Below are 26,513 nucleotides of genomic sequence, written 5' to 3'. Positions count from 1 at the left end.
GGGGAACAGGTATTACAAAGGGACCTCCGAAACTTTGGGGATTGATAGGTATATTCATGTTCTTGATTGTGGTGATGATTTCATTGATATATGGATGTTTGTACCACAGTTTATTAACAGAGACAAAGACTTGACAGCATACTCTGTTGGTCAGACTGTAGTGTGACATACTCTGGTACATTGCAGTGGAAATAGATGATGGTACAGCAGCCCTCAAGAGGACAATCTGGCAGTTTCCAATAAAATTACATGGAATGAATAGGTGATGGGAATAAAGGCACAGGATAGAGAATATAGTCAATGATACTGTAATAGCATATGAGGACAGCTGGTAGTCACACTTGTAGTGCACATATAGACAATATGTTATACACCTGAAACTAATATTGTGTGTCAACTATGCTCAAATTAAAAATTTTTTAAAAACATGTAAAATATAACCAAACCTTAAAATGATTAAATATCTCAGACTTGTTAGAGATTTAAAAAAATAATGTAACAAAAACATATGTACCTATCACCATGATTAAGAAATAAAACACCAAAAAGAACAGCTGAAGAGTAGAAGGAATAGGGAATAAAACACAGTAACCATAAAAAATTTGACAAATTTGACTGCATTAAAAATTAAGGACTTGTGTTTCTCTGGATACCATGTAGAGTATTAAAAGTCAGACAACCCACTCAAGCAGTCACTTTACAAATGATATATTTTTTCCAATAAACACATGAGAAGGTGCTTATTAGTCATCAGAGAATGTCAATTAAAAACAAAATTCGGGGGCACCTGGGTGGCTCAGTGGGTTAAGCCTCTGCCTTCAGCTCAGGTCATGATTTCAGGGTCCTGGGATCGAGCCCCGCATCGGGATCTGTGCTCAGCAGGGAGCCTGCTTCTCCCTCCCCCTCTGCCTGCCCCTCTGCCTACTTGTGAGCTCTCTCTGTTCAATAAATGAATAAACTCTAAAAAAAAAATCCCCAAATTAGATATCACTATATATTTACCAGGATGACTTAAAAAGCCTGATTATACCAAATGTTGGTAAGGATGTGGCACAACTAGAAGCTGGAGACACAGGCACTCGCCGCACACACGTGCCCCCGCCCAACCTCAGGCGCGGCAGAGGGATACAGGCGCCCTCCCAACAGCGGCTGCAGCACACACAAGCATCAGGCTTACGCCATGGCCCGCTCGCAGTCCCGAGGCTCCCACCCGGGCGCCCTGCCCAGGATGCGGGAAGCCCCCGCTTTTAGCGTCCTCTGGGTGCAGTCAGGAGCGACTCACACTGCCCTGAGGATCTGACGGGTTTGTGCCCCAGAATCCTCAGCCCACAGAGGCTGAATTTTCCCGCCAACCCCAAAGGAAGCGCCCAAACCGCGGGGAACTGCGGGTGCAGTGCCGGCCCAGTGACTCAGACACCGAGGCCGGTACCTACACGCCCGCCAGCACCAAGCCTACTCTCAGGATGCGGCAACCAAGCGGGGCCGCACAGTCCCAGGTAGTTATGGTGGAAACGCCTTTCCGGGCCGGCCCACTCCCCGGGGCGCCAAGCGTTGGCCTTCCTCTCACACCAAAAACACCGGGGAAACGTCGAGCAGAGCAGTAAAAGCAGCGAGATGGACGGGAGCGGCGCTCGGCTCGTGCGGCAGCGACTCCTGGGAAGTGTCGCGCAGAGCCGTGAAAGCGGCTGGTGGACGAGGGGCGGGAGCGTTCGGCGCGTGCGGCAGGGACTCCTGGGAAGTGTCGCGCAGAGCCGTGAAAGCGGCTGGTGGACGAGGGGCGGGGGCGTTCGGCCCGTGCGGCAGGGACTCCTGGGAAATGCCGCGCAGAGCCGTGAAAGCGGCTGGTGGACGAGAGAGATTCTAGGCTCGTGAGGCAGAGGCCGGGAAATGCGCGGTGTAAGAGCTGCTGGATCCACAAGGTAGGTGGTCGTCCTGTCCCGCAGTGTCTGGCCGCGCGGGGGAGGGGATACGGGAGGGAGGGCCGTCGTAACTTCGCCTGCTCGCCCCTGCGGGCTCCTGAGAGTTCCGCCGAAGCTCCCAGTTGTCCGAGTTCACACAAAAGTGCACATGATTTAGGCGTCGTTGGTGGCAGTTCGTGTTTGGTGGAACGGGGACGTGGGAGTTGGGTGGGTAAAGGGGCGGCTTCTGCCAGGTGGGGAGGGGACTAATTGTGCCCTGCGCTCGGGGCAGTAGGAGTCTGCCGTTGGGGTAGGATTGTGCTGAGGGAAGCTTCGGTGTGGTTCCGGCGAGACCGTGTTTGGGGTGCTGCGTGAATAGGCATCTACGAGGGTCCCGGGTGGGGTGCTGTGACTCTGAGGAGGTGTGTTCTCTGGAAGAGGGGGTTTGTGAGTGAGTGAGAGCCATAAACTGCTGACGTTCCTCTTTGATGAGTATTCACATGCGGAGAGGCAGAAATAATTTAAAATAGATCCAAACAGATGTTTATTTTGGTATGTATGCAAGATCCGAATTTGTTTTTAGACAAGAAAGTATTTGAAAAGAATATTTTGCTACTGGGTGCCTATGTTTGCCAGATCTCTGAGGGAAGATGTTCACTCTCTTCTTTAGTGGATAGCTGGCGATTCGGGGGAATTGGCCCATATTTGCCAGCTTTGGGCCAAAGTAAAGCAGTAAAGTTCACCAGGCAATGTCCTGAATTGCTCAAAATTGAGGAATGCGGCAAGTGTCAGACGGTGTTTGTGCTCATTTTGTGAAGAGAAAACATTGGCTTAAAATAGAATTTAAGGCTGAAAACAATTGGACATGGAGGCTGGACCACTTTACTCTGCTCAGAGATTGCTTAAAACGATTCTTTGAAGGTTTTGTTTCCATTAATCTCACCATCATCATTCTTCATGTGATTATAAATAATAGGATCCAGTAGGATAGCTGGGGATAAAGTTAAACTGATGGCATTATTAAAAGGATAGTTTAAGGACGTAATGGAAGTAAAGATCCCCTTTCCCACTGTGCAATAGACACTAATAAAAATAGAAACAAACAACATGAAGTAAACAAGACCTATTTTAGAAGAAATACGAACACGCTAGAAAAATGTAAACTGTAAGTGGACAGATAATCTAATTGTAGATGGGGAGACTAAACATCAGCTATCCCTTCACAGGACCAAAAAATAAATAAGGGTCTAAAACAGCAAGCATAAAGTCGACTTTGTGCACAAATCTTGATTTTTAACACTCTGATAGCCATCCTCTCAAGCACATGTGAAACATTCACAAAACTAATAGTACAGATTTCAAAGAAAAAAGTAATTTCCTTAAAGTAAAAATAAAACAGTATTCTTTTATCACAGTGGAGCAAAACTAGAAATTAATTTTTCAAATGACATACACCTGGAATTTAAAAAGCTAACAAAAAAACTCGTTCAAAGAAAAAATTCAAAGTGATATTGCTAATTTTAAAAGAAAATTGATAAAGCACAATATGTCAGAAACTACAATATACACTTAAAGCAATTAAGTGAATTTTATAGCCTTAAGATTCTTTTTTTTTTTTTTTTAAGATACTGTTTATTTGACAGAGAAAAACAAAGCAAGAGAGGAACACAGGCAGGGGTGTAATGGGAGAGAGAGAAGCAGGCCTTCCGCCGACCACGGAGCCTGATGCAGGACTCAGTCCCAGGATGCTGGGATCATGACCTGAGCTGATGGCTGATGCTTAACAACTGAGCCACCCAGGTGTCCCTATAGCCTTAAATTCTTTAAACAATAAGAGAATTAAATAGTCAATTAAGAAGAAAAAAACCAACAAGTCAAAACAAAGCAGAAGGGGATAACTTATAAAAGTAAATTCCAAAATTAATAAAACTTGAGTAATGAAAACTATATAAGAAATAAGTAAATAAATCAAGTGCAATAAAAACCCAAGTTGTCAAGCCACTCACTACAAATCAAGAAAAAAATGAAAAAATGAAGAAAAATATAAAAAGTGACTAGGAAATATAACTGTGGAAGAGGGAATTTTAACAGTAGACTATTTTCACAATTCTTTATTTGAAAAAAAAAAAAAGATTTATTTCTTTAATTGGGGCAGGGAGGGGAGAGAGAGTCCCAGGCAGACCCTGTGCCAATCTGACATGGGGCTCAGTCCCATGATGCTACTACGCTCATGACCTGAGCTGAAATCAAGCATTGGAAGTTTAACCAACTCTTACCCCAGCCACCCCTATTTTCACAGTTCTATGTAAAATAATAAGAGAGTAAAAATAATTAAAAGAAAGCTTTGATAAATTAATAGATTCCTATGAAAATACATTTATTAGGGGTGCCTGGGTGGCTCAGTGGGTTAAAGCCTCTGCCTTCGGCTCGGGTCATGATCCCAGGGTCCTGGGATCGAGCCCGGCATCAGGCTCCCTGCTTGCGGGAAGCCTGCCTCCCCCTCTCTCTCTGCCTGCCTCCTTGTAATCTGTGTCTGTCAAATAAATAAATAAAATCTTAAAAAAAAAAAAAAAAGAAAATACATTTATTAAAAGTGACAAGTTCTAATAAAAGCATAAATTTATAAGCAAATTTTATTAGAGGAAATGAAGAAATTTTACTCTCTCACAAAACTGCATCGGTCATAGAAAGTTTCACAGAAGAAGTCTACCAAAAAGATGGAAAGTTTCAAGTTAGTAAATGGAACACGTATAACATTTGGACCGAAACCTTATGGAAAGTGTACAAAAAACCTGGACAAATCTTAGTAATGAATATTGATTAAAATTTTTTAAATATTAGCAGAAACAAACAACATATTAAAAATAAAACCTCACCAGGTTGAATTTATCAAAAAATGCCAGGATGCCTCAGTATTTGGAATTGTCAGTATAACGAGTCATAGACATAGATCTAAGGAAAAAATCATAAAATTTCTCCCCTAGGCACTTGAAAAGATCTTTTACAAAATCCAACACCCTTTATTTTTGGGGGGCTTGCACTCATGACCCCGCGATCAAGACTTGAGCTGACATCCAGAGAGTCTGATATTTAACCAACAGAGCCACCCAGTTGCCTCTCAATGCCCATTTATACTCAAAAAAATAAATAAATAAAAAATCACTGCAGTAGGAATTGACTTATCCCAGAACTAAAACAAGTTTCTTCCTTAATATGTAAAACAATAGAAACATTTTCTTAAGTTCAGAATCAAAGCAAGTATATTAACTTTTTACTGCTGGCATTAGCCAATAAAATCAGTAAGAAGATAATGAGAGTTGTGTAAATTTTAAAAATGAAACTATTTGCAGAAGAAATAAAATACATCTAGAAAGCTCAGTAGTCAATAATTTAAAAAATTACTGAATAATGCATTGGGATTTTAAATGAATACACAAAATTAATAGCCTTCATTTAACAAAAAGTTATGACAGTAAGAAAAATCTCAACATCTTTTTTAAAAAGATAAAATACTTAGGAGTAGAATGTGAAAGCTGAAAGGAGAAATTTTTTTTTTTTTTAAGATTTTATTTATTTATTTGACAGGCAGAGATTACAAGTAGGCTGAGAGGCAGGCAGAGAGAGAGGAGGAAGCAGGCTCCCTGCTGAGCAGAGAGCCTGATGCGGGGCTCTATCCCAGGACCCTTGGATCATGACCCGAGACGAAGGCAGAGGCTTTAACCCACTGAGCCACCCTGGCGCCCGAAAGAAGAAAATTTTATACTAGTCACCAAATAGACATCAAATGCTGTCATAAAAATGTAAGTTCTTTCTAATTTGATACAGAACTTTAAGATAATTCCCCAAACAAACAAACAAGGTTTCATGCTGGAGATAAAAGCTGAATTTGCAAAAAAAAAAATTAACAAAAGCCAGCAGATCTTGAAGATGACTGGCAGTGGAGGTTTTGCTAACATACTCTAGATCCTAGATAATTGTAACATCGTAGAGTTAGAGCATGAATAGACAGAAAAAGGGAATAAAGTATAAGATCTAGAAATGGACTAAAGTATATTTGGGTAATGTATACTAAATATGGCATACGAAATCACTAAGGAAAAGAGGAATTCTTTAATAAGTGTCATTGTGACAGTGAACTAGCCATTTGGATAAAAGATAAAATTGAGTCCATATAAACCAAAACAAATTCCAGATATGTTAAGAAATCTAAATAGAAGAAACAAAACCACATAGTTTCTAGAACAAAAAGAGAGAATTCTTTTATAACTTGGGTATGGGTAAGGACTTCCGAGTTACTACTCAAACCAAAAGCAGTAAGCAAAGTGATTAAGAAATTTGCATTCAAAAATACGGGGTAGGGGCACCTGCTTGGCTCAGTCAAGCGTCTGCCTTCACTTGGGTTTCTGGGGTCCCGGGATTGAGCCCAGCATCCAGCTCTCCATTTAGTGGAGCATGTTGCTTTTTCCTCTCCACCCTGCATCCCCTCCCCTTGTGTACATTTTCTCTTTGTCTCTCAAATAAACAAAATCTTAAAAAAATAAATGCAACTAATTTAAAAATAATGGTATGGCAAAAACATAAGCAGGACAAGACAGATAATGCATTTGGAATAATATTTGCAATTTACCTCACAGATAAAGAGCTAACTCACTAATATATAAAAAGCTTCTTAAAATTTTTATTTTTTAGTTCAAGTATAATTAACATAGTGTTATATTAGTGTCAGGTGTTTGATAGTTATTCAGCAATTCTGTGTATTATACTCAGTGCTCATTATAAGTGTACTCTTTTTCTTTTTTTTAAAAGATTTAATTTATTTATTTGTCAGAGAGAGAGGGAGAGAGAGCGAGCGAGCACAGGCAGACAGAGTGGAAGGCAGAGGCAGAGGGAGAAGCAGGCTCCCTGCCGAGCAAGGAGCCTGATACCAAACTCGATCCCAGGCCGCTGGGATCATGACCTAAGCCGATGGCAGCTGCCCAACCAACTGAGCCACCCAGGTGTCCCTATAAGTGTACTCTTAATCCCCTTCACCTATTTCACCCATCCCTCCACACCCCTGCCCCCAGCCCTGGCAGCCACCAGTTCTCTATATTTTATATGTTTATTATCTATCTATCTATCTTTATTTCTTAAATTCACACAGCAAAGTCATGTAGCTTATATCTTTCTCTGACTGTATTTCACTTAGCTTTATATCCTCTGGATTCATTTGTTGCAGATGGCAAGATTTGATTCTTTTTTTTAATAGCTGAGTAATATTCCATTATATATATATATGCCACATCTTTAGCCATTCACCAATGGATGGACAGTTGGGTTGCTTCCATATTTTGGCTGTTGTAAATAATGCTGCAGTAAACATAGGGGTGTGTATATCTTTTAGGATTAGTGTTGTTGTTTTCTTTGGGTAAATAGCCAGTAGTGGAATTACTGGATTATATGGTAATTCTATTTTTTTTTTTTTTTAAGATTTTATTTATTTATTTGACAGAAGGAGAGAGATCACAAGTAGGCAGAGAGGCAGGCAGAGAGAGAGGAGGAAGCAGGCTCCCTGCCAAGCAGAGAGCCCGATGTGGGGCTCGATCCCAGGTCCTTGGGATCATGACCTCAGCCGAAGACAGAGGCCTTAACCCACTGAGCCACTCAGGTGCCCCGGTAATTCTATTTTTAATTTTTAATTTTTTGAGGAACTTCTGTACTGTTTTCCGTAGTGACTGCATCAGTGTGCATTCCTACCAACAGTGCAGGAGGCTTCCCTCTTCCACACTTGTTTCTGTGTGATTTTAGCCATTAAGAAAGGTATGAGGTGATACCGTAGTTTTGATTGCATTTCTCTCATGATGAATGATGAGCATCTTCCATGTTCTGTTGGCCATCTCTCTGTCTTCTTTGGGTAAATGTCTGTTCATGTTTTCTGCCCTTTTTAAATGTTTTGTGGTTGTTGTTGCTGTCTTTTTTGGTGTTGAGTTGTGTAAGTTCTTTTTGTGTTTTGGATATTAACCACTTATCAGGTATATTCTTTGCAAATATTTTCTTCCATTCAGTAGGTTATCTTTTAGTTTTGTTGATGGTTCCTTCACTGTGCAAAAGCTTTTAATTTGGGTGTAGTCCAAATACTTTCATTTTGATTTTATTTCCCTTGGCAAAGGAGACATACTAGACAAATCTATGACTGATGTCGAAGTGATTACTGCCTGTGTTGTCTTCCAGGAATTTTATGGTTTCAGGTCTTATATTAGGTCCCTACTCCATCTTGAGTTTAATTTTGTTTGTGGTCTAAGAAAGTGGTTCAGTTTCATTCTTTTGTATGAAGCTATTCTGTTTTCCCAACACCATTTGTTGAAGAGACTGTCCTTTTTCCATTGTAGAGTCTTGTTTTCTTTGTCGAAGATTACTTGACCACATAATTGTGCGTTTATTTCTGGTCTCTCTGTTTTGTTCCATTGATCTGTGTGTCTGTTTTTGTGCCAGTACCAAACTGTTTTGACGACTGCAGCTTTGTATATAACTTGAAGTCCAGAAACGTGATGCCCCAGCTTTGCTTTTCTTTTTCAAAACTGCTTTGGCTATTTGGGGTCTTTTGTGGTTTCTTAAAAATGTTATGATTTTATCTGTGAAAAATGCTCTTGGTATTTTGATAGGGATAGCATTAACTATATAGATTGCTTTGGGTTGTATGGGCATTTTAACCATTCTTGTTTTTCCAATCTGTGAGCATGGAATTTCTCTTCATTTGTGTCATTTTTTAATTTTTTTTATCAGTGTTTTTTATTTTTAGAGTGCAGACAGGTCTTTCATCTCCTTGGTTAAGTTTATTTGTACATATGTTATTATTTTTGGTTCAGTTGTAAATGGGATTGTTTTCTTAATTTCTCTTCCTGCTATTTCATTATTAAATGTATAGAAATGTAGTATTTCTGTATATTGATTTTGTATCCTATGATTTTATTCAATTCTTTTATCAGTTCTAGTAGTTTTTTGGTGGAGTCATTTGGGTTTTTGGTATATGTATGTCATCTGGAAATGGTGACAGTTTTACTTCTTCCTTACCAGTTTGGATGCGTTTTATTGCTGTAGCTAGGACTTCCAGTACTATGTTGAATATAAGAGTGGTGAGAGTGGACATCCTTGTCTTGTTCCTTACCTTAGGGGAAGTGCTTTCAGTTTTTTACCATTGCAAATGTTAGCTGTTTCTCAAATATAGATCTGTTACTGAGGTATGTTCCCTCTAAATCTACTTTATTACAGGTTTTTATCTTTTTTTTCTTTTTTTTAAAGATTTTATTTATTTCTTTGACAGACAGAGATCACAAGTAGGGAGAGAGGCAGGCAGAGAGAGAGAGGAGGAAGCAGGCTCTCCGCGGAGCAGAGAGAGCAGAGAGCCCGATACGGGGCTTGATCCCAGGACCCTGGTCCCAGGAAGGCAGAGGCTTTAACCCACTGAGCCATCCAGGAACCCCCCCGGGGTTTTATCTTGAATGGATTTTTACTTTGTCAGATGCTTTTTTTGCATTTACTGTAATGGACATTATTTTTTTTTTTTATGATCTTGATTTTTATTGTCTTGTTGATGTGATGTATCACATTGATCTGCAAATATTAAGCCATCACTGCATCCCAGGAATAAGTCCCATTTGATCCTGGTGAATGATTCTTTGGATGTATAATTGGTTCAGGTTGCTGTTATTTATTGAAGATTTTGCATCTGTAGTCAGAGATATTGGCTTGTAGTTCTCTCTTTTTTGTAGTGTTTTCATCAGCATTAGGGTACTGTGGGCCTAATGCATTTGGAAGCTTCTCTTTCTGTTTTTTTTTGGGGTAGTTTGTGAAGAACAGATATTCATTTTTAAATGGTAGACTTTCCCCACAAAGCCATTTGTTTCTGGACTTTAGTTTGTTGGAAATTATTTGATTACCGATTCAGTTTTGTTGCTAATAATAGATCTGTTCAAATTTTCTGTTTCTTCCTGATTAAGTTTTGGGAGATCATGTGTTTCTAGGAATTTACCCATTTCTTCTGAGTTGTTCAATTTGTTTTGTTTTTATTTGTAGTGGTCATTTGTATTTCTGTGTTATTTCGCATCTTTCATTTCTGATTTTGAGTCCTTTCCCCTCCCCCCCCCCCCTTTTGTTGAGTCTGGCTAAAGGTTTATCAATTTTGTTGATGTTTTCAAGGAACCAGGTTCTGGTTTCATTGATCTCTTCTGCTTTTGTGGTGATGGTGGTTTTCTATTTTGTTTATTTCTGCTCTTGCCTTTATTCTTTCCTTTGTTCTACTGGGTGTAGGCTTTGCACTTCTTTTTCTAGTTCTTTTAGGTGTAAGGTTAGGTTGTTAATTTTTGTTTTGTTTTGTTATGTTTTGCTTTTGAGGTAGGCCTGTGTTGCTATAATCTCTTAGAACTTTTGCTGCATGCCAAAGATGTTGGGCTGGTTGTATTTTTATTTTCATTTGTCTCCATGTATTTTTTTTTTTTTACTTCTTGTTATTGTTTAGTAGCTTGTTATTTAACCTCTGTATATTTGTCATTTTCAGATTTATTTTTTTTTTACTTCTTCTTCTTGTTTAGTAGCTTGTCATTTAACCTCTATGTATATTTGTCATTTTCAGATTTATTTTCTTGTGCTTGATTTCTAGTTTCATAGCATTGTGGTTAGAAAAAAATGCAGGATAGAATTTAAGTATTTTTGAATTTGTTGAGACATAGTATGTGGCCTGACATGATCTAGGGTGTGTTGACATGATCTAGGGTGTGTTCTCTGTGCACTTGAAAAGACTGTGTACTCTGTCTTAGTAGGAAATGTTCTGCATAGATCTGTTAGATCCATCCAGTCCAGTTTGTCATTCAAAGCTAGTATTTCCTTGTTGATTTTGTTACCGTGATCTATCCATTAATGTAAGTGAGGTGTTTTAGTTCCCTACTGTTATTGTATTACCATCGATTGTTTGCTTTATGTTTTTTAATAATCATTTATGTACTCTGGTAAGTGTATGTTGGAGTGTGGGAGTCTGCAGGAAAACATGGAGGTGGGGCACAGTGCCAGCAAAGTCTGTGCCAGTCGGCTCTGAGGGGAACTGCAGCCGCCTAGGGAGGCTGCAGGCTGAGGTGGAGGGGGGGAGTCTGCAGGACATGGGCATGTGTGCGCTGTTAGGAGGCTAGAGAGAGTTGAACTGTGCCGTCCCTGTATCTCTGCTGGGAGTTCGGATGTTGGGTGACACTCATTATTAGCTCCTTTGCTCTTAGAGACATCTTCCAAAGATTCCTGATCTGTTAGTACTTGCTTTGAGATTAGTAAATAAGTATTTTTCTTGAGTTCCTCAAGTGTTTTTGGAACTGCTGATTCTATGCCATAACTCAGCGGGACTGTTTGTTGTGCTGTCTCTTTAAGGGCAGAGACTCAGTTTACTTTTACCCACCTGCTCTCCCAGAGCCTATCCCACTGATTGTTCAAGTTCCAGGTGCTAAGCCCCACTGATTGTAAGACTTGCTAAACCAGCCCCTCTAGTTTTCAGAGTCCAGTGGTACGGGAATTTGTCGTCTTTGGGCAGGTCCCCATGGCTGGGGTGCCGGGAGGGGCCTCTGCTCCTCTCTCCTCTCCACACCTCCGCCATCCTGTGTGGGTAGTTCTCTGGGTCTTTTTGGCTCTAGACCGCATCTCCACCCTTCCTACCCTCCTCACTGGGGCCTCTTGTCTACATTTAGCTGTAGAGAGTCTATTCTGCTAGTCTTCAGATCATTTTCTGGATTATTTATACTGATGGCGGGTGTTACCTACTTGTATGCATGGAGCAAGGTGAACACAGGCTTGTCTATTCCACCCTTTCCTCAGAAGTCCTGGAATGCAAATGATTTTTTGTGTTGCTTTTGTATTATGCAACTTTATTAAGTTTATTGATTAATTTTTTTAAAAAGATTATTTATTTAACAGATCACAAGTAGGCAGAGAGGCAGGCAGAGAGAGAGGAGGAAGCAGGCTCCCTGCTGAGCAGAGAGCCTGATGTGGGGCTCTTCGCAGGACTCTGAGATCATGACCTGAGCTGAAGGCGGAGGCTTAACCCACTGAGCAACCCAGGCACCCCAAGTTTATTAATTTCTAATAGCCTTTTCAGCAGAGTCTTCAGGATTTTCTGTATTAACATTATGTCACCTGTATATAGAAACTATTTTACTTCTTGTTTTCTAATTTGGATGCCTTTTTTCTTCTTCTCTGATTTCTTTGGCTCAGACTTCCAGTATTATGTTCAAAGCAGTGGCAAGAGTGAGCACTCTTGTCCTAGTCTTGTCTTCAGGAAAAAACCGGTTTTGGCTGTTCACCTTAGAGTATGCTTGATCTTGTGGACTTGTCATACGTGGCCTTTGCAATTTGAAGTAAGGTCTATCTGTGCCTTATTTATTTATTTATTTATTTATTTATTTAACAGAGAGAGAGAGAGAGAGAGAGAGAGAGAGAGAGAGAGAGAGCGCGCAATCACAAACAGGCAGATAGACAAGGGGGGGGGGGAAGCAGGCTCCCTGCTGAGCAGAGATCCTGTGCCACGCTTAATCCCAGCACCCTAAGATCATGACCTGAGCTGAAGGCAGAAGCTTAACCTACTGAGCCACGCAGGCGCCCCTTTGTGCCCTAGTATTTGAGAGATGTTTGTTTGTTTGTTTTTAATGAAAGGATGTTGAATTTTGTCCAGTGTTTATTCTGCATCTGTTGAAATAATGGGATTTTTAGATTTTGTTCTATTAACACAGTGTATCATATTGGTTGATTTGCATATGTTGAACCTTCTTTGTATCCCAGTGATAAATCTTACTGGATCAGGTTATAGGGTGGAAAATACATTGAAAAGATGTGGAGAAATAGTTAAAAGTCATTAAACAGCCCCAGAAGTACCAAAATACACAGCAGTTGTAAAGAATTAGATCTGCATGTACCACTGTTTTGCTTTTGCACCTTTGTCATCAGTTGGCCATTCTCTTGTGGGACTGTTTCTGGGTTCTTTGCTCTGCTCTATGTCTGTCCCTTTTCTAACACCACATTGTCTTGGTTACTGTAGCTACAGTTTCTTTTTCAAAATTTCAAAGCTGCTACACTCCTACCATACAGGTTTTAGTATCTGTATATATATGTATACAAAGATCCTGCTGGGATTTTGTAAAGATTACATTAAATCTGTGGATCGGTTTTGAGGAACTAACATTTTTGCCATGCTGCCTTTCCAGTTACATGGGTCTTGTTTGAGTTCCGTCATTAGTGCTTTATAGTCTGCATACAGATCCTTTACATATTTTGTTAGATTTAATCCTGATTTGGGGGGAAGCTATTACTAAATTTTTTTAAAACAAGACTTTTTTTTTTAACTGCTAAGTAAATTTCATATACCTATATCTGTATATATCACATTACTTTGTCCATTAAGGCATTGAAAGACCCTTAGTTTGTTTCTGTATCTTGGATATTGTAAGTAATGCTGCAAACAAAATGGGGATGCAAGTATCTTTTCAAGTTAGTGTTTCTGTTTTCTTCAGATAATACACAGATGGGAGTTGCCGGATTATGTGATAGTTTTTTTTTTTGTTTTTTTTGTTTTTTTTTGTTTTTAAGAAAACTGCATGCTGTTTCCTACTGTGGCTGCACCAATTTACATTCCCACCAATATTGAGCAAATGTTCCCTTTTTTCAGTGTTCTTGCCAACATGTTATTTTATTTTCCTTATAATAGCCATTCTGACAGGTATGAAGTGATAGCTCATCGTGGTTTGGATTTGCATTTTCCTGATGATTTGTGACATTGAGAGTCATGTACTTGTTGGCCGTTGTTAAGTCTTTGTATTTATTATCAAGACTGACATTGAGCTTACTGCTTCTAGGAGTTTTATAGTTTTAGGTTCTACATTTAAGTCTTTAATCTACTTTCAGTTAATTTTTGTGAATAGTGTAATATCGTTGTCCAGTTTCATTACTCGGCATGTCGCTGTCCTCCTTTCCAAAAACATTGATTTAACAGTGTGTTTTCTGTGGGTGCTTGGGTGACTCAGTTGGTTAAGCGTCTGCCTATAGCTCAGGTCATGATCCCAGGTTCCTGGAATCGAGCCCCATATTGGTCTCCCTGCTTAGCCTCAGCGGGGAGTCTGCTTCTCCCTCTCCTTCTGGCTGCCACTTGCCCTGGTTTTACTCTCTCTGTCAAATAAATAAATAAAATCTTAAAAAACAAAACAAAACAAAACAAAACCAGTCTGTATTTCCCAATTGTTTATTTCTAGCTCCTTGATCATAAATTAATTGGCTCTTTATGAGAGGGTTAATTTCTGGGCTCTCTGTTGTGTTCCACTGACCTGTATGTGCCTGTTTTTATGTCAATACCATACGATTTGATTACTATACTTCTGCAGTATTGTTTGAAGTTAGGGAGTGAGATATTCCAGATTTGTTGGTTTTTCTCAAGGTTCCTTTGCATATTTGGGATCGTCTGTGGTTTTAGGATTTTAGGATTGCTTATTCTGTGAAAAACACAGTCAGAATTTTATTGGGGATTGTGTTGAATTTGAAGGTTTGTTTGGATAGTATGCATATTTTACAGTTCTTCCAGCCCATGGACATTGAGTATCTTTCCATTTATTTGTCTTCAATTTATTTCAGCAGTGTCTTATTACAGTTTCAAGTGTACAGTTCTTTCACCTTTTTTTTTTTTTTTAAAGATTTTATTTATTTGAGGGGGGAAGAGTGAGAAAGTTGGGTTTGATCTCACAGTGACCTGAGCTGGAATCACGAGTCAGATGCTCAACTGAGCCATCCAGGTGCCCTGGTCTTTCACCTTCTTAAATTTCTCTCTAATTGTATTCACTTTGGTGCAGTTGTAGATGGAACTGTTTTCTTAATTTTTCTGATAGTTTATTATTAGTGTATAGAACTAACAGGGTTTTTCTGGTATATTGATTTTATATCCTGCAGCTTTCCTGGATTCTCTATTTTGTTTACAGGCTTTAAGGTTGTCTCTATGTAATATGTCATCTAAAAATAGTGACAGTTTTACTTCTTCCTTTCCAGTCTGGAGGCCTGTTATTTCTTGCCTAGTTGCTCTACATAAGACTTTCAATAATATGTTGAATAAAAGTGATGAGTATTTTTAATATTCTCAGTTTTAGTAGGATGTTATTTGTGGGCTTGTAACATACATGCTTTATTTTGTTGAGATACATTTCCTCTATACGCACTTGTCATAAATGTTGAATTTTTAAAAAGTTTTTTCTGCATCTGTTCAGTTGATCATACAATTCTTACTCTGTAAATGAAATTATTTAATTTTCTAATTGTTTATTGCTAGTATATGGAAATATAGTTTTTTCCCACTTAAATCCAAGTATCCCATGAGACTTAAACACTTAAGTTTTTTATTTTAATTTCCGTATTGATAATTACAGTGTTTTAGTGTCAGGTGTACAATATAGTGATTCAGCTATTCTGTACGTTACACAGTGCTTATCATCATAATTGTGCTCTTTTATCTCTGTCACCTATTTCACAACCCCCCTCTTCTGCTAACCATCGGTTAGTTCTCTTTAGTTATGAATCTTTTTCTTGGTTTGTCTCTCTTTTGTTTTCTCCTTTGCTCATTTGTTTTCTTTCTTAAATTCCAAATATGAGTGAAATCATATGGTATTTGTCTTTCTCTGACTTATTTCATTTAGCATTATACTATCTAACTTCATCTATGTTGTTACAAATGGCTAGATACTCTTGTGGCTGAATAAATACCCCATCGTGTGCGTGTGTGTGTGTGCGCGCTAGCACCTGCATACACCACTCTTTATCCATTCATCTATGGATGGACACTTGAGCTGCTCCTATAATTTAGCTGTTGCAAATAATGTTACTAAACAGGGGTACATGTATCTCTTCAAATTAGTGTTTCTGTATTTCGGGAGTAAATACCCAGTAGTGCATTTACTGGATTGTAAAATAATTCTATTTTTAACTTTTTAAAAAATTTATTTATTAGAGAGTGAGAGAGAACATAAACACGGGAAGGGGTGGAGGGAGAGGGAGAAGCAGACTTCCCGCTGAGCAGGGAGCCCAACGTAGAGCACATTCCCAGGACCCTTGACCTGAGCTGAAGGCAGATGCTTAACCAACTGAGTCACTCAGGTGCCCCTCTATTTTTAACTTTTTGAAGAACCTCCATTTTGTTTTCCATAGTTGTTGTACCAGCTTGCATTTTTACCAACAGTGTATGAGGGTTCCTTTTTTCCACATGCTTGCCAAGGCTTACTGTTTCTTGTTTTTTTGATTTTAGCTCTTCTGACAAGTGTGAAGTGATACCTCATTTTGATTTTGACTTGTATTTCTTTGATGATAAATGATGTTGAGCGTCTTTTCATGTGTCCATTGGCTATCTGTATGTCTTTGGAGAAATGTCTGTTCTTGTTGTCTGCCCATTTTTGGATTTTTTGGGGTGGGTTGTTGAATTGTAGGAGTTGATAATTTTCAGTTAATTTTTGTGTGTGGTGCAAGGGAATTGTCTATTTTTATTTTATTATTATTATTACTTTTATTTTTAAGATTTACCCATCCACTTTAAAGAACGGGAGGAGGGGCAGAGTGAGAGGGAAAGAGTATCAAGCAGACTCTGTGCTGAGTATAGACCTCAGTGCAGGGCTGTATTCTCATGACCCTGAATTCATGACCTGAGCTGAAACCAAGAGTTGGACATTTAACTGACTCAGCCACTCAGGCACCCCTAGTTTTATTCTTTTACATGTAGCTAACTGTCCAGTTTTCCTAAGACCATTTGTTAGAAGAAACTGGTTTTTCCCTATTGTGTATTTTTTCCTGCTTCGTTGAGGATTAATTGACTATATAATTGTAGGTTTATTTCTGGGCACTCCATTCTGTTCCATTGATCTATTTGTCCGTTTTTGTACCAGTACCATACTGCTTTGATTGTTGCAGCTTTGTATTATATCTTGAACCCTAGGATTGTAATAGCTCCAGTTTGTTCTTTAAGATTGCTTTGGCTGTTTGGGGTCTTTTGTTGGTCCAGCTAAATTTTAGGATTGTTTGCTGTAGTTCTGTGAAAAATGCTGTTGGTATTTTGGTAGAGGTTGCATTAAATTTGTAAACTGCTTTGGGCAGTACATTTTAACCTTGTTTGTTCTTCCAATTCAAGTGCATGGAATGTCTTTTCGTTTCTTTAGTGTCTCTGTAATTTTTTCCTAAGAGTTTTATAGTTTTCAGAGTACAGATCTTTCGCCTCTTTTGTTAAGTTCATTCCTTGGTATTTATTTTATCTTTTTTTTTTTTTTTGGTGCAGTTGTAAATGGAATTTTCTTAATTTCTTTCTCTACTGCTTCATTATTGGTGTATAGAAAAGCAGTAGATTTCTGTACATTGATTTTGTATTCTGTGACCTTACTGAATTCATTGAGTAGTTCTGGTTGTTTTTTTGGTGGTCTTTTGCATTTTGTAGATATAGTATCATGTCATCTGCAAATAGTGAAAGTTTTACTTTTCTTTATTTGGATGCATTTTACTTCTTTTTGTTGTCTAATTGCCGTGGCTAGGACTTCAATACTGTATTGAATAAAAGAGATGAGAGTAGACATCCTTGTATTGTTCCTAATATAAGCATGGAAGTTCTCAGCTTTTCCCCATTGTGTATGTTTGCTGCAGGTTTTTCATATAAGACCCTTATTATGTTATGTTTTCTTTAAACCTACCTTGTTGAGGTTTCTTACCATGAATGGCCATTGTACTTTTTCAGATATCTTTTCTTTATTTATTGGGAAGATCATTTTTTTTTAATCCTTTCTTATTGATGTGATATATCACATTGATTGATTTGTGAATATTGAACTATTACATCCTGGGAATAAATCCCACCTGATTGTGGTGAATGCTTTTAAAAAAGTTTTTACATGTTTAAAAGATTGTTATTAGAGAGTGAGTGAGCAAACAAGGGGCGGGGCAGTGGGAGGGGGAGACATGCTGACTCCCCGCGGAGCGCAGTGCGGGCTTGATCCAGGACCCTGAGATCACGACTGCGCTGAAATCAAGAGTTAGATGCCCAGTCAACTGATTGAGCCCCCTGCATGATTTTTTACATGAGTTGTTCCATTTGGTTTGCTAGTATTTCGTTGAGGATATTTGGATTTATAGTCATGAGAAATACAGACTTGTTTGTTCTCTCTTTTATTTGGGGGGGGGGGGTCGTTTCTTTTCTCGTTTTGGTATCAGGGTAATGGTGGTCCTGTAGAATGAATTTGGAAGTTTTCCTTTCTCTTCTATTTTTGGGAACAGTTTGAGAAGAGAAGAGAAACTCTTAATAGAAACTCTTCTTTATTTTTAAAATAAATTTACTTATTTGAGAGAGTGAGTGTGTGTGCACATGAGGCAGGGAAAGAGGAACAGAGGGAAAGAGACAGACAGACTCTTTCTTGAGCACAGAGTCTGACGTGGGGCTCCATCCCATGACCGAGATCATGACCTGAGCGGAAATCAAGAGTCAGACGCTCAACCGACTGAGCCACCCAGGTGCCCAGTAAAACTGTTCTTTAAATGTTTGTTAGAATTCACCTAGTTTGAGAAGAAAAGAGAAGAGAAACTCTTAAAAAGAGATACTCTTCTTTTTTTGTTAGAATTCACCTGTGAAGCAGTCTGGTCCTGGACTTTTGTTTGTTGGGAGGATCCCAGGACCCTGAGATCATGACCCGAGCTGAAGGCCGAGGCTTAACCCACTGAGCCACCCAGGTGCCCCGGGGTTTATCAGTTTTAACAAAGCAGCAGCTACTGGTTTCATTGATCTGTTGGGGTTTTTTTGTTTTGCTTTATTTTGTTTTTTAGTTTCTATATCATTTATTTCTGCTTGATTCTTTTTTTTTTTTTTTAAAGATTTTATTTATTTATTTGACAGAGAGAGATCACAAGTAGGCAGAGAGGCAGGCAGAGAGAGAGGAGGGGAAGCAGGCTTCCCGCTGAGCAGAGAGCCCGATGCGGGGCTCGATCCCAGGACCCTGGGACCATGACCTGAGCTGAAGACAGAGGCTTTAATCCACTGAGCCACCCAGGCGCCCCCTATTTCTGCTTGATTCTTTATTGTTTCCTTTTTTCTGCTGGTTTTAGGCTTCCCTTGTTCTTTTTTTTAGCTCCTAGGTGTAAGGTTAAGTTGTGTATTTGAGATTTTTCTTGCTTTTTGAGGTACGCCTGTATTGCTGTATACTTCCTTCTTAAGCCCACCTTTACTGGGGTACGTGGGTAGGTTAGTCGGTTAAGCATCTGACTTTTGGTTTCGGCTCAGGTCATAATCTCCCAGCTTTTGTATCGAGCCCCATGTTGGCTCTGTGTCCAGTGTGGTGTCTGTTTCAGATTCTTCCTCTCTCTCTCTCAAATAAAATTTTTTTAAAAGACCATTTTTACTGCATCCCAAAGGTTTTTTGACCATTGAATATTCATTTTTATCTCTTTGCATTTAATTTTTAAAAATTTCTTCTTTGGTTTCCTGGTTGATCCATTCATCGTTCAGTAGCATGTTGTTTAGCTTCAGTGTATTTGTGCTCTTTCCAGTGGCTGACTTCCAGTTTCATAGCATTATGGTCAGAAAAGGTGCATGGTTATGACTTAAGTCTTTTTGTTTGTTGAGGCCTGTTTTGTGACCTAATATGTGATCTTTTCTGGAGAATGTCCCGTGTATAGTGGAGAATAATTTGTATTCTGCTGCTTTCAGATGGAATGTTCTGATTTTATCTGTTAATTTCATCTGTTCCAGTGTGTTACGTAAAGCTATTGTTACCTTGTTGATTTTCTGTGCAGGTGATCTCTGTCCGTTGATGTAATTGGGGTCTTAAAGTACCCTACTATTACTGTATTACTATTGATTAGTTCCTCTGTTAATAGCTGCCGTATTTATCTGGGTGCTCCCATATTTGGTGCATAAATATTTATGATTGTGTCTTCTTGTTAAGCCCCCTTTATTATGATATAGTACCCTTTTTCATTTCTTGTTGCAGTCTCTGTTTCAAAGTCTTGTTTGTCCAATATCAGTATTAAAACTCCAGTTTTCTTTTGACATCCAATTTCATGATAAATGTTTCTCCATCCCCTTTTTTAAAAAAAATATTTTATTTATTTATTTGAGAGAGGGAGCACAGGGGGGCAGGACAGAGGGAGAGGCAGACTCCCCACTGAACAGGGAGCCGGACTTGGGGCTCAGTCCCAGGACCCCGAGATCATGACATGAGCCGAAGTCAGACACTTAACCACCTGAGCCACCCAGGCGTGCCTTCATCCCTTAACTTTCAATCTGTACTGGCGTTGGGTCTGAAATGAGTCTCTTGTAGGCAATATATAGATAGGTCTTGTTTTTTTTTAACCATTCTGACACTGTACATCTTTTGATTAGAGTGTTTAGTCCATTTATATTCAGAGTAGTTATTGATATATATGTGTTTATTGCCATTTTATTAGACCTGTTGTGATTGTTTCTGGAGATTTCATTTTTTTTTTTTTTAATTCAGTTAGTCAACATACATCATTAGTTTCAGATGTAGAGTTCAGTAATTCGTCAGTTGCATGTAACATACAGTGCTCATCACATCATGTGTCCTCAGTGCCTATCACCCTGGCAACCCTGAGTTTGTTTCTGTAGTTAAGAGTCTCTCATGGTTTGTCTCCCTCTCTGTATGAAGGTTCCCCTTTCTTCACATCCTCACCAACATCTGTCATTTCCTGACTTGTTCATTTTAGCCGTTTTGGTTGGGGTGAGGTGAGGTGGTATCTCATTGTGGTTTTGATTTGTATTTCCCTGATGCTGAGTAATGTGGAGCATTTTCTCATGTGTCTCTTGGCCATTTGTATGTCCTCTTGGGAAAAATGTGTGTTCACATCTTCTGCCCATTTCTTGACTGGATTATTTGTGTGTGTGGTTTTTTTTGGGTGTTGAGTTTGGTAAGTTCTTATAGATCTTAGATATCAGCACTTTATCTGATATGTCATTTGCAAATATCTTCTCCCATTCTGTAGGTTGCCCTTTAATTCTGTTGATTGTTCCCTTTGCTGTGCAGAAGCTTCTTATCTTGATGAAGCCCCAAAAGTTCATTTTTGGTATTTTATTCCCCTTGCCTTTGGAGATGTGTCTAGCAAGAAGTTGCTGCAGCCAAGGTCATAGAGGTCGTAGAGGTTGCTGCCTGTGTTCTCTAGGATTTTGGTGGATTCCAGTCTCAAATTTAGGTCTTTTATCCATTTTGAGTTTATCTTTGTGTATGGTGTAAGAAAATGGTCCAGTTTCATTCTTCTACATGTGGCTGTCCAGTTTTCCCAACACCATTTGTTGAAGAGACTGTCCATTTCCCATTGGATATTCTTTTCTGCTTTGTCAAAAATCAATTGACCAGGAGCACCTGGGTGGCTCAGTCGTTAAGTGTCTGCCTTCAGCTCAGGTTAGGATTCCCGGGTCCTGGGATTGAGCCCCGCATCAGGCACCTTGCTCAGCGGGAAGCCTGCTTCTCCCTTTCCCACTCTCCCTGCTTGTGTTCCCTCTCTCACTCTGTCTCTGTCTGTCAAATAAATAAATCTTTTTTAAAAAAATAAGCTGACCATATAGTTGAGGGTCCATTTCTGGGTCCTCTTTCTCTGTTCCTTTCTCATCTTTGTCACTTTTGATCTTTGCACTCAGAGTCCCTTTAATATTTATTGCAGGGCTTGTTTCATGGTTATGAACTTCTTCAGGTTTTGTTTGGGGAAACTGTCTCCTCCTATTCTGAATTATAGCCTTGCTGGATAGATTATTCTTGGCTGTAGAATTTTCCCATTCAGCACTTTGTATATATTAGGCTACTCCCTTCTGGCTTGCCGAGTTTCTTTTGGGAAATCTCCAGTGAGCCCTATGGGTTTTCCCTTGTAAGTTAAGGACTTTTGTTTTGCTGCTTTGAAGATTTTTTTTTCACTGTATTTTGCAAATTTAAGTACAGCGTATCTTGGTGTTGGCCTGCTTTTGTTGATTTTGATGGGAGTTCTCTGGGCCTCCTGGATCCTTATGTCTGTTTCCTTCCTCAGGAAAGCTTTTAGTTATCATTTCTTTAAATAAATTTTCTACCCCTTTTTCTTCTCCTAGGATCCGTGTAATATGAATGCTACTACGCTTGGTGGACTGACTTCCCTAGCTCTGTTCTCAATCTGCGTAACTTTTTTGTCTCTTGCTTTCTCAGCTTACTTTCCTTTATTCTGTCTTTCCCTGCTTCATCTAGCTTGCTGTTTATTCCATCAAGTGTATTTTTAATTTCATTTATTGTGTTTGTCATCTGTGATTGGTTCTTTTTTCTTTCTTTGTTAAGTCCTCCACTCTTCTCAAGTTCAGTGACTGTCTTTATAATCATTGTTTTAAATTCTTTATCAGGCATATTACTTATCTCCATTTAGTGTAGGTCTCTTGTAGTTTTGTCTTGTTTTTTTCATTTGCAACATACTCCTCTGTCTCTTCATTTTGTCCACCTCTCTGTTTCGGTGTATGAGGGGAGTCGGCTGTGTCTCCTGCTCTTGAGGGTGATGGCCTTAGGAGGAGGTCCTGTCGTGCCCTGCAGTGCAGGGTCTCCTGTTGCCCAGGGCCAGGTGCTTCAGGGAGTGTCTCCCGCGTTGTTTCCCGTGTCCTGGTTGCTTGGTCCTTCACTCCAGTTGTCTGCAGAGGCTCGTTGTGTGTTGTGGGTAGTGTTTGGACCCAGCTGCGGTATGGCACGTATTAACAAGGTGAGTGCTTGTCTGTTTGCCAAGTGAAACCTTTTGCTGCGGGAACCAAACAAAGCGCTGCAAGATGGATGGTCTGGAAAGGCCGTGTTGGTGGGGTTTGTACCCGTCTCAGGGAGGGCGACTCCCAGCGGCTGGACTGAGGCGGGCATGGCTGGGAAGGGAGGCCCCACTGTGGAGCCGGTGGGTGGCACTTGGTGTACGCACATTAGGGAGCGAAAGTCAGTACTGCTCGGTTTATGGTGAGGGGCAGGGGAGAGGAACAGCGGCCGCCGGCTCCTCTCTTCCTGGAGGGGTCTCTGCACCTCTCCTGTCCGTGCTCTGGGGTTCCCTCCTCTCTGCCCCCTCGCACTATCTCGGGGCTCTTAGTGGGGATGTGGCTTTAAGGGGCAGGGGGGAAGCTTCCTAATGCCCTGTTGGCTCTCCCAGAGCCAAGCCTGCTGATTTTTAAAATTCCAGGCTTTAAATCCGTTGGTTCTAAGAACTCACAAAATCTGGCCCCTTCCTTTCAAATCCCGTGGTTATGGGGATCTGTCTTGCCCCGGCTCCCTGGCGCGACAGTCTGCTTGGCACCCTTCTCCCTGCCCCTCCTGACCAGAGATGGCTGCGTCTGTTGTTGCACCCAAGCCATGTCTCTGCCCTTTCTGACCTTCTTAAATGTGGCCTTTTCTCGAACTTTAGTTGTGGAGTTTGTTCTGCCAGTCTTCATGTTGTTTTCTGGGTTATTTATGCTGATATGTTAGCCAGTTGTATCTCTGGGACAGGGGAACAGAGGGTCCTTCTACTCCAGCATCTTCCCAGCTTCTGCCTCTCATGAGACTTTTAAAAACAGCTTTAGTGTCCTTGATACAGGTATTTTACACGCACACACACGCTTGGTGTTCATGATGTGTATTGTAATGTAGCCATTATCTCATGGTTTCAGGCTCTATAAGCTTGTGAACTTGAGCTGTTTTATACAAAAATATATGGTCATGTTCAATTTTAGTCAAAAGAAAAGTAAGAATCCAAAACAAAAAAACCCCAAACCTTAAAGAATGGAGTTCTAATGGGGCAGTATGTGCTTCGCATGAGACAGTACACGGTGCGGTCTCTCAGAGCCAGAATACGAGGGTTTCAAACTAAGGCAGTGCGTGGATTTTCCTCACCGTCGCACCTAAACCATCTGCGCTTCTGAGAGCAGCTGCTGGCGGGGAGCATGGGCAATGCTGCCACAAGGTGACACAGCTGTGGTCCCGCCGCACTGAGGAGGAGACTGTCTCTCGGCCTTCTCAGGCAGACGGCTTGCTGACGTCAGCGGGTGAGAGGAGTGCCTGTCTGGAACCCAGGCAGCTCTCGGAGACACCACTCAGTATGGCTGACCCGTGGACAACAGGGTTTGAGCTGCACAGGTCCACTCTACGTGGACTTTTTATGAAATGATTTTGTAAATGTATTTTAAGATTTCTTAATTTTTTTTCTAGCTTACTTTATTCTAAGAATGCATTATGTAATACATTTAACATACAAAATATGTGTTAATTGGCTTATTGGTAAGGCTTCTGGTTAAGAGTAGGTGATCAGTAGTTCAGTTTTTGGTGAGTCAAGATATATGTGGATTTTTGGCTGCACAGGGGGTTGGCTCCCTTACCCCAATGTTGTTGAGCTGTACCCAGTGGCAGACTTAGGGAAAAAACGAAAGCTTCCGGGAAAAGGGCATAGCTGTGAAGATCTAGATCCTTTAGCGGATGCAGATCAGGATCACGGGAGAGGTGCTGGTGGGGATCAGAAGTTCACGGATGTGTAGCGTGTAGCAGGCATGTTGAGGGCTCCAGTCCTTGTCTCTGAGTTCCACCCTGTCCTTTACTTGGCACAGCTGTTCTGCGTAGCAGCAGGCTCCGTGCTAAGCCCATAAAGGATGCTAGACAGAAGCCGCAAACGGAAGACTGACTCCTTCCTGTCTTCCATTTCCCACAGCTTCATTCTGACGGCGCTTCTCCACGCTGGCAGGGGTGGTTCTTCCCGAGAGCGGCAGCCAAGCCCAGTCTGCGACTTCCCCAGCACGGGCAGAACCAGGTACACTGTCAGCCCTAATCACTGGCCCCTAGAACTTACTGCCAAGCCCAGAAATGCACACTGGCCAGGTGGCAGCCCTTTTTCATACGACTGCTGTTGTCACTGAGTGGTGAACGCTCTGTTCCCTCGGCCCAGGGAAATTGCATTTTGTTACCCCCGATTCCATGGAACCCTAGTTCTCAGCCTGTGGTCCATGACCAGCAGTGTCACGTCCTCCCGGGAACGTGCTCAAAGTGCAGATATTCTCAGGCTCCACCTGGTCTACTGAGTCAGTAACTCCGATGCCCAATCAGGAATCTGTGCTCCCCAAACCCTCCTAACACACACTGACATCTGAGAACCACTGCCTTTGAGTCAGCTTGCTCCTCTGGTCGCCTCGTTAATGATTCTTTTCACTAAATTCTGTTTAAATAACTGGTGTAGGACACCCTCAGACAGTAGCTTTCTACCAGAATGTTTAAGTATGCGTCAGTACCAATCTTTCTTACACCCTTTGAGAAAAAAGGGAACTTCTCCCATTTCATTCCACCTGGAGTACATTACCTCAGATAACTAGCAAACACGACTATCCCTAAGGACATAGATGCAAAAATCCAAAAATAACAAGAAAAATAATTAGTGCTTTGCATCCAGCATCATATTAAAGAGGTTAAACAACATGATGAAGTGGGAAATTCATCTTAGTAATTAATGCGAGTGTGGATCAGCCTAAGATCAGCCCGTGTAAGACACCAGATTAGCAGAATGAAGAGTAAACCAGTCATCTGAGTGCAGAAAAAGCCTCTAACAGAATCTAACATCCTTTCCTAATTACAAAATAGAAAACAAACAAACAAACCAAAAACACCCAACAAACCAGGAAGAGAGGGGGAGTGTCCCACAACATGATGAAGGGAATCTATGAAAAACCTCCAGCTAGTATCATACTCGGGGGTGAAGAGCTGGAAGATTTCTCCCTGGAATCAGGAGTAAGACAAGGGGGCTTGCTTTAGCCACTGCTCAGCACTGTAAGTTTTAGCCAGAAAATTAGGCAAAAATAACTAAAAAACATCTAAACGGGAAAGGAAGAAACCTCTCTCTGTTTGAGAGGATGTGATCTAAAATACACTAAAATAAAAAACCCTGATGAATCCACCCAAAAAAAGAACTACTGGTGCCAGGATACACGGTCAACACACTGTAATCAGTTGTATTTTGGCCCACTGGCAGCGAACGGTCTGAATAACCAGAAATCCCAGGAGCACGCCTAGAAGAGCTGCAGGACTGCTCAGACGGCAGCGCTGCCCGCAGCGATCTGCGGCTTCAGCGCAGCCCGTCAGAATGCCTCCCCGCGCCAGAAGTGGAAAAGCGGACTTTAAATTTCCTATGAAACAGACACTGAATAGCCAGAACAGTGTTTAAAGAACAAAGCTGGAGGACTCACACTTGCTCATCCCAGAGCTTACTACTGTGAACCTGGCTGTCGAAGCCATGTGGAGCTGCAGAAGAACAGGCCGGCGGGACGAATTCACCACACGCGCGCTTCATTGTTCATCAGAGTTTTGACAGCGCTGCCGACACCTTCAGTGGGGAAGGGATCTCTTCATCAAGTGGTCTTGAGATCACGGAGTAGTCATTCACGTGAAAGAGACTGATAGTGAAATCCTACCTCACGTCACGTATAAAAAGTAATTCAAGATGGGTCAAAGATATAGCATAAAACTTAGGAAATGTGGGTGAATTTTTGTGACCTTGTATTTGGTAGAGAATTCTTAGATATGGCAATAAAATTAAAAAGAGAAGTTGGACTTCATCAAAACTAAAACTTTTAAAAAAGATTTTATTTATTTTAGAAAGAGGAGA

General features: G+C 40.6%; 1 long non-coding RNA gene across 1 annotated transcript in view; it reads left to right on the top strand.

The window, feature by feature from the left end:
- Window positions 1-1,002: 1,002 nt before the first annotated feature.
- The window catches only part of LOC116571113, a 30,863-nt gene continuing 5,352 nt past the window's right edge, over window positions 1,003-26,513 (top strand). Inside the window, exons 1-2 of the long non-coding RNA XR_004277713.1 lie at window positions 1,003-1,919; window positions 24,573-24,671. This is a non-coding gene — a long non-coding RNA (uncharacterized LOC116571113). The remainder of the gene's footprint in view (window positions 1,920-24,572; window positions 24,672-26,513) is intronic.

The sequence above is a fragment of the Mustela erminea genome, chromosome 12, assembly GCF_009829155.1.
Source record: "Mustela erminea isolate mMusErm1 chromosome 12, mMusErm1.Pri, whole genome shotgun sequence".
Lineage (NCBI taxonomy): Eukaryota > Metazoa > Chordata > Mammalia > Carnivora > Mustelidae > Mustela > Mustela erminea.
The sequence above is the reverse complement of the archived record's forward strand: the minus strand, read 5'-3'. Positions and strand labels throughout refer to the sequence as shown.